At 34.4% G+C, this 13555-nt stretch overlaps 2 protein-coding genes and 1 long non-coding RNA gene across 3 annotated transcripts in view; 1 reads left to right on the top strand and 2 right to left on the bottom strand.

Annotated features, from left to right (window-relative positions):
* Window positions 1–13555, top strand: part of LOC136027086 (uncharacterized) — a 126260-nt gene that overhangs the window by 53667 nt on the left and 59038 nt on the right. The gene's annotated exons all lie outside the window — the stretch shown is intronic.
* The window catches only part of LOC136027083 (uncharacterized), a 119243-nt gene that overhangs the window by 37877 nt on the left and 67811 nt on the right, over window positions 1–13555 (bottom strand). The gene's annotated exons all lie outside the window — the stretch shown is intronic.
* LOC136027084 (nitric oxide synthase, inducible-like) overlaps window positions 1–13555 on the bottom strand; it is a 56950-nt gene that overhangs the window by 23500 nt on the left and 19895 nt on the right. The gene's annotated exons all lie outside the window — the stretch shown is intronic.

Consider the following 13555-nt stretch of genomic DNA (forward strand, 5'->3'; position numbering starts at 1 on the left):
TTTTTGACTCTTCAAGAGCGATGATTTGTTAGAATCAGCCTTGATAGAAAAACAAATAAATAAATCAGCTGTTGTTACAATCGTTTCCTTTATTTATTTTTTTCGCTTTTCTAAAATTATTGTAAATAACTTCAAAATCGGTCAATAACACTAATTTTGTTTCAGTACTAAACATTTAAAATTTTTGCCAAAACGTGCGGGACATTACATAGAATAAGACTCGCAGACAAGAAATTGAAATATATCCCAAAGTTAGTTGTATTGTATTGTAATACGCTATACTGAACCGAAGGCTGATCTTACTGTCGAAGTGAGAGCAATTCGAATATTATTTGAGCTCCAAAGATAATTTGCTGATTGATTAGGCACAAAACACGGAGTGCTTCTATTTCATTCTTTTTCTTAATCCTTTGGAAGCGATTTCAGATAAGCAGAAAAGTTGACATCCAATGACCAATGAAAGATATACGACTGAATTAGACTTTGAAATAGGACTTTCAGAAGTAACTCTAGGAAGATGTGAATACTCATCCGTAGATAAACAGAAAGCCTAAATACTTTCATTTTGATCAAACTGACATGGTTATTAGAATATAGATTTTCTTCAAGAAGAGACAGATATAATGGCTCTTTGATATACTAAGGGGACCTCCTAACTGATGGCTTTTAAATGAAGACAAACCCGTGATCCTTGCAAAATAAATTGTATAGGGCAAGCTAATTACCATCAAACTCTATAATACCCTCTCTAGTTAATGTACGAGTTTCTTGAAGTTCTTGAATAAATCTCAGACTCCTTCTTCCAATTCTAACGCTGGTATTATTAGTGTTACAATTTCCCTGAGGAATGCAATTGCAGGGACCCCAAGAAACAAATCAAGAGCCGGTGAATAATACTGTTTCAAAAAAAAATAAACATGCTAAAAGCGATTTTAATTTTGTTTTTAACTATTAAGTCCATCATATTATATCCTTTGATACATATTTAGTAAAATATAATTATAATTCTGGAACATTAACCCTTGATTTATGGAGTATAGCCAGCTTTAATTCCTCGAGCCACAGAACATCCCAACATGGAGAGTGCTACTAGTGTTTACGGTTTTCCCTGTAATCATAATATGTTAATCATAATATTATTACATAATCCGATAGAGGACCCCGGTGATTCATATTGTTTCTAAAAAAAATATGCTAAAAGTAATTTGAATTTTGTTTTGACTTTTTGTTCCATCGTTTTATATCCTTTGATATATATTTAGAAGCTACACTTCTAATAATGGAATTTCATCCTTTGATTTGTGAAGGATGAATTACTTCAATCCCTGGACTATAGAACTAGCGTGAATTAAGGTTTATGCCCCAATTTCTGTGTGACTCATGATAACAGACTATTATTCCAAAAACTAAATAGAAGATAAAGCGCTCAGCCTATGCTGGGGTGACAGACATTGTCATTTTTATTTTCATTTAAATACTTCTCTTTTTTCATCACAGATGAAGCATTGTGCCAATCAGCTGCACCTTTAAAATGGAGTCGACGATCATCATAATCAATTATTTTGTGATCCCATTATTATTTGTTTCCATTTTCTTTTTTATTATGTGGCTACTATAGATAGCTTTTGGCTGTAGCTCTTGATTCCCCAAATTTTCTTGATAGGCTTTTTTCTTCACTGATATCAAATGTTAGGGTAAAAACAAGTGTTTTCTAACAAGTTCTTGGAGGCGTTGGAACCCACCCCCTACCGAATCAATAAATTGCAATATACCACACTTGTGGTGTTTGTGCTCTACAAGTGAGTAGTGGAACAGCAGTGACTAGTTCTAGCTTCATTGTTAACCTTAAGTAATACAAACATTACATTTAAGAAATCGAAAGCTATATTTACAAGCCATAAAACTATAGGAAGCGGTTTCTAGGTATAAGTGTCTGCTTATTGCTCATACGTGTAGTATCCTGTTTCCTAAATCTTTTCTTTTCTGTAATAGGATCTCGCATATTATTTCTTGATACTTGGTATCAGCTTATCATTTTTTCTTCACTGTTTTAAACCAACAGTTTTAACTCTCTAGATTCTTTTTTTACATTTTTTTTTTAATAACTTAGTAACTTTTTTTTACGTGGTTTTTTCTATCCCTAAAACCTGTGAAAAATCACCTGAAGAGGTTAACCGGAAAAATGTATTCATAGAAAATAATATTTCGCCTTAGTTTATTAAGCTTAAAGTTACTGTGCTTTGTTTAGTTTACATTAATCAGTTTACTTAGAAACGAATCATAGAACGAATCCAAGGAAGAAATTTCTCAATATTAACGTAAACGCCTGGCAACCCTGGTCTGGCACATCCTTGTCCACCAGCTATAACTCCTGCTAGTTCAAATCTTCCATGTTTCTCAAGAACCAATGGACCTCCACTGTCTCCCTGCAAGAAAATATCTCTTATTTTAATCTATTATTTATTCAATAAAAAAATGGACTAATACACCCAGTATCTCATGAAAGGCTTTGACGAATGATTTATTTTTACCAAAAGGAAAATTTGTCATTTATGAAATATTTTAATCCCATTTATCACAGATGTTACATCAGAAAAACGGAATCCAAGTCCCTTAAATCCTTGCCTACTTGGCCGTCACAGCATTTAATTTCTGTGCCACATCACACATACAAGTATTTAATTTCTGTTTCACATGCGTCAGTAAAATTTTTAAAAAGTAATGAGAGCAAACGAACTTATTGTAGACCCATTTTTATGAGGAAGAAAGGAAAAGGGAAGTAGTATAAATTCACGTGGATACTCATTCACCTGTAACTCTGCTTTCATGCACACGCATTTGTGTAACAATGGTATGTTTTGGCTCTCGTAATTCTCTTGCTGAAATTCACAAAGGAATTTCGATCAACAGGAATTTGAGGCTGGAGTAGAGCTCAACTTCGATCAAAGTTTGTGCACAATTTGAAAAAATTCGAACGGCCCAAAGGTACAGAACAGTCACGAAACGACAGAATAGAAACAAAAGTTCAACTGCCGTCTTCGTGAAAATGGGTGATAGATTTCAAGACAGAAAAGTTGGTATTATCGTTTTGTAATGATATCACATAAAAAAAACTAGTTTTTTTAAAACTGAAAGTAAGGAGCGACATTAAAACTTAAAACGAACAGAAATTACTCCGTATATGTAATGGGTTGTCCCTCCGCAATCCCTCGCTCTTTACGCTAAAGTTTGACTCTTTGCCACAATTCTACTTCTTAAAACAATTAAAAGCTTTAGCGTAAAGAGAGAGAGATTGCGGAGGGGACAATCCATTTCATATACGGAGTAATTTCTGTTCGTTTTAAGTTTTAATGTCGCTCCTTACTTTCAGTTAAAAAAAAACTAGTTTTTTTTATGTAATTTCTGAACGTTTTTGAATTAATTCATGTTTGATTTTGGCTCTCCACACATAAATTATTAAAATGAAATTTGCATATTAATTCCTTTTTTGGCTAAATGGCTTTCTCTTAGTTTTGATCCGACGATTTTGAGAAATAACGGGTGGGGAAGGAGGCCTAGTTGCCCTCCAATTTTTCGGTTACATAAAGAGGCAACTATAAATTTTAATTTTTAACGAACGTTTTTATTAGTAAAAAATATACGTAACTTAAGAATTAACTTACGTAACAAACTTTTATATTCTAAAATTTTTATTATGTATATGAGCGGGTTTGTACCCTCGTTAATACCTCGCTTTTTACGCTAAATCGTATGTGGTTTTTGACTATGCGAAACAAAATGGCTATCTCAAAATTTTGATCCGTTGACTGGAGAAAAAAGAGCCGGGGGGGCCTAGGTGCCCTCCAAATTTTTTTGTTACTTAAAAAGGGCACTAGAACTTTTCATTTCCGTTAGAATGAGTCCTCTTGCGACATTCTAGGACCACTTGGTCGATACGATGACCCCTGAGAAAAAGAAGAAAAAAATAAATAAAATAAACGCGCACCCGTGATTTTTCTTCTGGCAAAAAATACAAAATTCCACATTTTCGTAGATAGGAGCTTGAAACTTCTACAGTAGGGTTCTCTGATACACTGAATCTGATGGTTTTATTTTCGTTAAGATTCTACGACTTTTAGGTGGTGTTTCCCCCTATTTTCTTAAATAAGGCAAATTTTCTCAGGCTCGTAACTTTTGATGGGTATGACTAAGCTTGATGAAACTTATATATTTAAAATCAGCATTAAAATGCAATTCTTTTGATGTAGCTATTGATATCAAAATTAAATTTGTTAGAGTTTTGGTTACTATTGAGCCGGGTCGCTCCTTACTACAGTTCGTTACCACGAACTGTTTGATAGACATTCTGGAATTAATTCTATATAACATTCATTTACTTAGTAAATTAAAATATATTTGGAGAAATTATTATTAGAGTTCATATTATATAAAAAAGTATTACAAGACCAAGAAAGTTCATCAGCGTTACTGTTTTCAGTCGTTTACTGCGGTGAAATATTTCTACACAGATCTTACAGCAGAATAAATAGTTCGGGTATAAAGGAATTTTCTTTTGAGGGAGGAGAAAGTAAATTTTACAAGAGTTGGAAATGACGAAACTGAGAGTAGTGGTGAGATTTGCGTAGGACCAAAACCCAGGCGAATCTCCCACCTGTATGTATGCCTGAACAATACCTGCTTGCTGAGAGAGCAGTAACACAATGAACACGTCGCGGAAGTCAATTATGGCCAATTCTTCTTAAAATTAGAAGAGAGTGTGAACCTTGTCCCTTCCAATTATTTTGATGCCAAAAGGGCCAAAATATGTTGTTTTCAATTCTTGGACAAAAGTAATAAGAAACAATAATTTTCATTGATCAAGGCGGATTGGAAGGCACTGTCACAGCCAATGAACTGGGTTATATGAGGCGAAAACATATATTTCATTCTCCCTGCAATAGAAAGGTGTTTTTGAGAGTTATACTAGACTTCCAATGAAAAGAAAGCAACTTAAGTTTCTTCTTATTTTTACGTAATCATTTTTGGAGCGAGATAAAAGGAAATTACCAAACAGGCGTCCTTTCCTCCTTCGGGAATTCCAGCACATATAAGGTTGTCGCTTATCTCGGCTGGGTAGCCACCTGATTTATACCATTCTCTACATTCGTCAGGGCCGATCACTGGAATCTCGAGCTGCGAGCTTTTAACGGTGCCTAAAAGAATAATTAGAAGAGTGAATTATTGCGGTATATACATTACCGTGAATGTCCAAAATAGACATTCACCGGTGAATATATGAAATTCCTCTTCTCTGCTTGTATTCAATTGGCTTTGCTAATCAGCTTTTTCAGTCTTATGCAAGCTTTGATGGTAAAAGTTAAAATTATGTTAAATTAGGTTTAGATGTCAAGAATTGGTTAAAAACCTAACTTAACCTAGATTATCATCATCAAACCTTGCGTAGAACTGAAAAAGTTGACTGCTAACACTGACTAAATCCAAGGAGAAAAATAGGTATTTCGGACATCCATCGGTAAATGTCAACATTCATCAATTTTGGACATTCACGGCAACAAACGGGGACATGTCTTACACTTAATGAGGGTGGACAAAAATTCAGTCATTGTCTATGTACTCGTAAGAAACTGCACGATGTTTGAAATAATGAAGAGGATTTTTGGAATAGCATTTGCTTAAATTGGACTTTGTTTTTGCGACTTTCAAATAGTATGGTAAAAATCATATTTTCAGTTCTATATACCATCGAATTCCCCTTTGGTACTGTATTAATTAGCCAAAAAGAAAAAAAAACGGTCCCTTTTGAGCGAATTAATCTTGTTTATGGTCACACAATCCAATAATCCCCAAACTACGTATTAAAAAAAAAAAAAAAGAAGAAAAAACAATACTGAAACGTGGCAAATTTTTAAAATTGAAACAGCATCTTCTACCTTGATTACTGATCAAAATCATAGCCCAAGATAAAAAAAAAGTGAGTAAAGTAAGAGAAAAACGTTGTTCTAATGCTGGATTAATTAATGAAAAAGAAAGTTTACCATTATTCTTTTTCAGTGAAATAATTCCTAGATACTGTAATTTTAGTTTAAAAAATGTCGGAACCTTAAAAATGTTCGATGTACTAAACTTTGATCCAAAAATAGTATGTAAACGTCTGAGTTCAATAATTCAATTAGTGTCATCACTTAAAATTAAAAAAAAAACGTGAGAGATCCAACGTTATATGCTATTTCACAAACCTCTATTAAGAAGAGTTTCCTGAGATAATATCCTACCTTATTTTTCTGACTCTATTATTAATATTATGTTTAAGTAATTTTAAGTGATTGCCCTGATGAAAAAAAAAAAAAAAATAGAATAACGTGCGTCTACCATTGGTGTAAGGATTCTACCAGTAGCCTCTGATTCTACTTTAAATCAGGCAAATAGTATTTTCCTCCAAGGTTGAAAGAAAATCCGTAAAAGTTGAAAGGAATCCTGTTCAGCGCCCAAGAGATGATTTTTGTATTTTCCAGTTCCGATTTCCTCATCTATTTATGCATCCCTCCTCTCCAAATTGTGTTTTCACAAATATTATTATTATACCAGAAAAGCAACTGTTTTAGTAAGTTGAATCTAAAGACTGTGTTTTTGTATAAAATTTTGCTAATCATTAGCAATATTTGCCAACCCTTAACTAGATTCTCCACTCTGCTTTTGGTAGGTAGTTTGTGCCACAAATTCTACAAAGATCATCCACTCTTTTTTTAGTTTTGTAGTTCCGGATAGGAGTCTCTATGTGGAGCCTCCACTCTGTTGTTCCCTGTCACAGATCCCTATCTAGCAGCTGCAATCCTTTTTTGGCAAGTAGTTCATAACAGATATTTTTGTTCCCAACCCTGCCGTTAGGAGCTAGTGCATCATGAGGGGATATTATGTTCCATCAAATCAAAGGGTCAAACTTTTAACTTTAATAAGAGTATCAAATTACCGTTTTTCAAAGATTGTTTTCTGAGACGCAACATCTTGCAAACATACATCAATATTTTCTTGCAATTTTCTGGTAATAGTTCCTGAATAAATTACAAATTTATCCTGAAAATATTTTGTTTTGCTATTACGTTGAATTGTTTTCCGAACAGGTCTAAATTTTCGACCTTTGTGTTGGCTATCTTTTCAAGAATTTAATATTTTATCGCGAAATACATGGATCAAGTGGTATTTTTTTAAAGGCATAATCCTGAACTTTTTAGTCCTGCGAGATTGCGAGTTCCTTTTTCAGTCTGTTTAACGGGGATTTGGGGATCCCTTCCTTTTACTCCATTCCAGAAGGCTCCTGTTCGGCTGTCTTTGATTTAGACCTTTTCCTATACATTTTGTAATTCCAACTATTTATTTTTGCGGTATCTTTGTATCCTGGGGCCTTTTGCCTACAGAAATACTATAATTTAACAATTTGATAGTAAAACAAGGTTTTTCAGCTTCTTCCTGAATTTAAAGAAAAAACGTATAATAACTTTCGAACTTTCGAAAAAAAATAGCAAAATACGATTTTCCAACTATCAACAAAAAATATTGACTGAGTTTAATTATATAAACAGATACTCGGGTTCAGTGAGTTCTGATTATTAATCTTCTTGAACTTTTATTTTCCTCCATTTTTTGGTCTTTGACAGAAATATGTCCCAGAATGCATCCGGGACAAACCTATGCACATGCATGAGAGACTAAATGGCATTGGGGTCTGGCCTGTTTTGCTGGAGGCTCTTAATGAGCTTCAGCAGATAAAAATGTCCCTCTGCTGAGGCCCTGGAGTGAGACAAGGACATCAATACTTTCATGAACCTGGGGAAGGTCAAGAAACAAAGAATGAAAGTTCTTAAGCCGAACTGGCCAGACATGACAATAAACAACAAAGAGAGATAAAACTCCACAAAAAAAACCTCAAACGAGACTACGGCCAGTAGAGAGGAAAGACTAAAACAACGCGGATATTTCGCCTGTATCCAAACTAGGCGTCCTCAGCACAAGATAAAAAGAAAAAAAACACTAAACTAAAAACAAATAAAACTACTACCAATAATATTAAATAGAATTGTCGCTACTGATCCATGTACGGAAAAGAAGCTATTAGAGATTACCTACTAGACCAAAAAGAGTTGCTTCAATATTAGCTTAAAAGAGGATTATTTCGCAACAGAATAGTTAACTAAGTTTCAATTTTCATAACTTTTTCTCAGTTGATTTGATGTTCTCATTAAAGTAACTCTAATAGCTTCTTTTCCCTACGTGGATCAGTAGCGAACGATTATTGCAAGAAATTTATCATTAACACCATTAATGTTGAGATCACTTTCTTGTCCAGAATTTTCTCCAGTATTTGATTTAACTACATCGAAACCTGGGTCTGTTGACTGTTTTCTTATGACAAAATATATTGGGATCTAATGTGTGTAAAAGAACTCTTTACAACAGAATTGTCCAGAATCCATCAGACTCTTCAACATAGTAGGTATTATTAGCACCATTAATGGTGAAATCACTTTCCTGTCCAGAATTTTCTGCAGTGTTAGATTTAACTACATCGCAGTTGACTATTTTCTTCTGACAAAACATATTGGGATCTAATTTGGGTAAAAGAACTCTTTACAACAGAAGCATCCTGTATCGCAAAAGTCTTTACATCTGTCTCGACTTCACGTGCTTTGCACGTTACATTTTTTATTACTGTGGCCGTATTTGTCCTTGCCGAGGCCGTAACGTGAACGGAAGGTTTGTCTTTTTCTTTTTTTTCTGACTGCTTCATTACTTTTAACTTTTACTGCAATTGGTGTCCTTATCCATCTGTCCTCCTTTGGAAGTCAGTAGCAGTTTTTTCTCTGGAGGAGCCTGAAACAATCTATTAGAATCTTCAACGTAGTTAGTATTATTAACACCATTAATGTTGAAATGACTTTCTTGTCCAGAATTTTGTGCAGTGTTTGGTTTAACTACACCGCAAACTGGGTTTATTGACCGTTTTCTTCTGACAAAATATATTGGGATTTAATGTTTGTACAAGGACTCTTTACAACAGAAGCGTCCTGTGTCGTAAAAGTCTGAACAAATGTCGTATGTACAGATTTTTTTTTAACAAAATAAGCTACCTCTGTCACTTCTTGAACAGCCTCACTTGTAGAATTTTCACCGAGCTATTCATGCAAATTTGTGCTTTTAGGAGGAACAATAAACGGGACTGGGATAGAATGCTTTACTGGTTTACTGACTAGTTTTCTCTTAACCTGACTAGTTCTTTGCTTAGTAGAAGGGTATTTTTATGATTTCCTTAGCTTCAATTAACTTCCCATCCACTCTACGCTCAACAAGTACTTTAGACTTAGGATTTGGAATAAGTATTCCTATTTTCAATCGGAAATCTGGACCTCCTATATGCATCGAGGATTACGAAACCAACTTCTTTTCAACCAGACTCATCTGAATTTCCGGACAAATGATACAGTAATGACCTTGAAATGGGAGCCAGAAAACACCTTTCCGGGGCACAAATAAGGGTTTAAGTTACTTCCTAAAAATTGACTCTCCTAGTGCAACTATTTTCTTAGATTGTGAAGCCGGAATTATACATCATCAAGAGTATATCCCATCTCTGCTTATTATAGCAGTTGAAATCTAGAAATATGTTTATAACCCATCCACTTAGACGTTAGAATGTGAACAGGCTAAAATAGAAATAATTTGGTATATTATCTACACCTGCAACAAGCTTAAAAACTAGTTGTGTGTTGCCCCCCGTCGTTAAGTCGTTACGCGCCATTGTAGTTGTGTCCCTGTGTCACACCTGTGAATAGATATATATATATATACTAGCTGTTGGGGTGGCGCTTCGCGCCACCCCAACACTTAGTTGGTGGGGGCGCTTCGCGCCCCCCCCAAGCCCCCCCGCGCGCGTAAGTCGTTACGCGCCATATTAGTTACGCGCCATTGTAGTTGTGTCCATATGTCCCACCTGTGAATATAGATATATATATATATATATATATATATATGGTTTTAACTACGTAAAACTTGCGAATATACAACATTCTTTGCTGTCCCATTGTCTGTGCATATAAATAGATTGTCAGGTTTACCGACTCTTGAACATGCAACATATAATGGTCCATGGGAAAACAATCCGTATTCAGATCTATACCTCATGATTCTAATGATTGCCCTTGAGCTTTGTTGATGGTGATTGCTAATCGACCATTCCCTGAGTCGCCATCGTCATTTATATATCCCCCTGTGCACCCCGGCGTCCCCTTTGTAGTTATGTCCCTGTGTCCCGGTCGTCGTCATTTATACTCCCTGTGTCCCGGTGCTTTGTTGATTGCTAATCGAACATTCCTTTTGTCCCGGTCGCTTTCTCTTTGAGTGTCGTCATTTATTTAGATTGTCAGGTTTACCGACTCTTGAACATGCAACATATAATTGTCCATGGGAAAAACAATCCATATTCAGATCTATACCTCATGATTCTAATGATTGCCCTTGAGCTTTGTTGATGGTGATTGCTAATTGAACATTCCCTGTGTCCCGGTCGTCATTTATATTCCCAGTATCCCGGTCGTCATTTGTGTCCCAGTGTTCCCCTTTTAGTTTTTTTTTATTGGTTTTGACCTTTTTTTAGGTTTTTTAGTTTTTTTCTTTTTTCTTTTTAGTTTTTTTTGAAGTTTTTATCTTTTTAGTTTTTTTATTTTTATTTATATTTTTTTAGTTTTCTTTTTCTCCTTTATTTTTCAGTTTTTTTCCTTTTTTTAGTTTTTTTTTTCTTTTTTAGTTCTTTTAGTTTTTACCTTTTTTAGTTTTTTTTAGTTTTTTAGATGAAAATTTTTTTTAGTTTTTTTCCTTTTTTTCTTTTTAGTTTTTTATTGGTTTTTACCTTTTTTTTAGGCTTTTTTAGTTTTTTTTTCGTTTTTTCTTTTTACTTTTTTTTTAGTTTTTATCTTTTTTATTTTTTTTATTTTTATTCTTAATTTTATTAGTTTTCTTTTTCTCTTCTATTTTTCAGTTTTTTCCTTTTTTTTAAGTTTTTTTTTTTTAGTTTTTAGTTTTTTTAGTTTTTTGGTTTTTTTAGTTTTTTTAGTTTTTTAGCTTTTTTATTTTTTTTATTAGTTTTTAGTTTTTTTTGTAGTTTTTGCCTTTTTTTAGTTTTTTCAGTTTTTTTTTAGTTTTTAGTTTTTTACCTTTTTTAGCCTAACCAGGATTTGAACCTGGGACCTTCATTCTCCGTTCTGACACCCTCTCTCACCGAGTGACTACTCCAGCATGTTCATTTTGGTGTTTTAAATGGTATATTATTAACCAAATTAATGTGTTTTACAATATACTAAGCATCGTCAAAGCAAAAATGACGACAACTAATTTCATGACGTCAGCCGACACAGAAACATGACGTCACCTGATCCACAGATCCACAGACAGACAACTTATTTTTATATATATAGATATATAGAAGATATATATATATATATCGGGACATCGGGACACAAATGACGACCGGGACACCAGCACATTTTCTATATATATAAAAATAAGTTGTCTGTGTGTGTGTGGGTCTGTCGGGTGACGTCATGTTTGTGTGTTGACTGACGTCATGTTTTCAACTGATAAAATTACAGACCGGGACAACGGGACACAAATGACGACCGGGACACCGGCAGATAGGGAATATAAATGACGACACTCAAAGAGAAAGCGACCGGGACAAAAGGAATGTTCGATTAGCAATCATGATCAACAAAGCACCGGGACACAAATGAAGACCGGGACACAGGGAGCATAAATAACGACCAGGACATAGGTAAAAAAAAAAAACTAAAAAAACTAAAAAAAGGCAAAAACTAAGATAAAACTAAAAAGAAAAAAAAAACTAAAAACTAATAAAAAAAAACTAAAAAAGCTAAAAAACTAAAAAAACTAAAAAAGAAAAAAAAAGAAAAAAGGGAAAAAATGAAAACTAAAGGAGAAAAACAAAACTAAAAAAACGAATGTATATACAGACACCGGGATACAAATGACGACCGGGACACAGGGAGTATAAATGACGACCGGGACACAGGGACACAACTACAACGGGGACACCGGGGGGCACAGGGGGATATAAATGACGACCGGGACACAAGGAATATAAATGACGCCCGGGACACTCAAAGAGAAATCACAGACTGGGACACAGGGACACAACTACAATGGCGCGTAACTAATATGGCGCTTAACTACTTACACGCGCAGGGGGGTTGGGGGGGTGCACGAAGCGCCCCCACCAACTAGGTGTTGGGGTGATCATATTTATGAGGACACTACAAGAGCATAAATTACATCATTTCTGCGCCAGTAATGGTCGTATTTAAGGTCCTTCATATATTCTATAATAGCACATCCTTCATTCCATTATAATTTTGGTTTTTCTTCTAGATGGAGATTTCGTTGTGAATTTTTATATGCTTTTGCTTTAGTTTTTTGGATCCGTTCGTCATCTTGTATAATTTTACATGATGTCAGAGATACCAAGCCATATTCGATACGACCACTTCGGGGAACAAAAACTACCAATAGGAGTGTGGCAACTGTCCCCCTTCCCGTTTCCTAACTGTAAAAGTCTAAAGCCTATTGCGTTATTTGCTTTTTATTGAAAACAAAATTACATTACAAACATTTCCTTTGGTACTTACTACACTGAAAATCAAAATTGCAGTAAAATAAAATCTTGAATTGCTGAGTTTTCAACCATTAGTTTAAATATTCAGTTTATATTACTAGTTCTCTCCAAGAGCTGTTCAAAGCACATATAGTTTTCAATGAAAAGGAAAAGATGTAGTAACTTTAAGACTTCTACAGTGTTAGGGTAGGGAAAGGGGATTTGTTTGTTTGCTGTGATTGTGTATTCAATTTTTGTGTGTGTTTCGGTTTCATTTATTCTTTAATGGTAATTTCTGGTTATTTTAAGTTTGAATTGTAAAAGAAATTCAGTTCTTCTCGTCTTAAGTTTAATATGGCTCTTTTCTTTACTTAGTAAAAACTTCTCTTTTGGAAATGTGTGTTTCTTTTTAATTAATTCCTCAAAAGAAAAGGGAGAGTCATCCATCATTGGTCATCCGTCTGCGGCAAGGAGCACTTGATCCGATAAGCCGGTACTAGGAAGTGTTATTATTCCCCATCCCAGATTTTCCTCGAGGGATTTTTTAGCGCCACGGTTGTGCTTCATACGTCCAGGGACTTTCTGTCAACCCTACCCTACCTCAGCATTTTTTAGTTGCTGTTACTGGCTTTAATTCATGCAATCTCGGAGACGTATTTCATAAGATTTCCAGCCTCATGATCAGACGCTGGGGAGGACTTTTAGAGGTTGGACAGTGAGTGAAATTAGCAGTAGTAGTGTCCTATTCGTGTCTAGTACTAGTATTCTTAAAAACAAACAGAGAGATAGGATTGCACCTATTAGATTGTTTTCTACTGATTTCCATTAAAAGCTAAATATAAATAAAATAAAAGAAATGAACATTCTTTATTATAAATATAAATTATGAAAAACTGTACA

This window comes from Artemia franciscana, chromosome 5 (assembly GCF_032884065.1).
Source record: "Artemia franciscana chromosome 5, ASM3288406v1, whole genome shotgun sequence".
NCBI lineage: Eukaryota > Metazoa > Arthropoda > Branchiopoda > Anostraca > Artemiidae > Artemia > Artemia franciscana.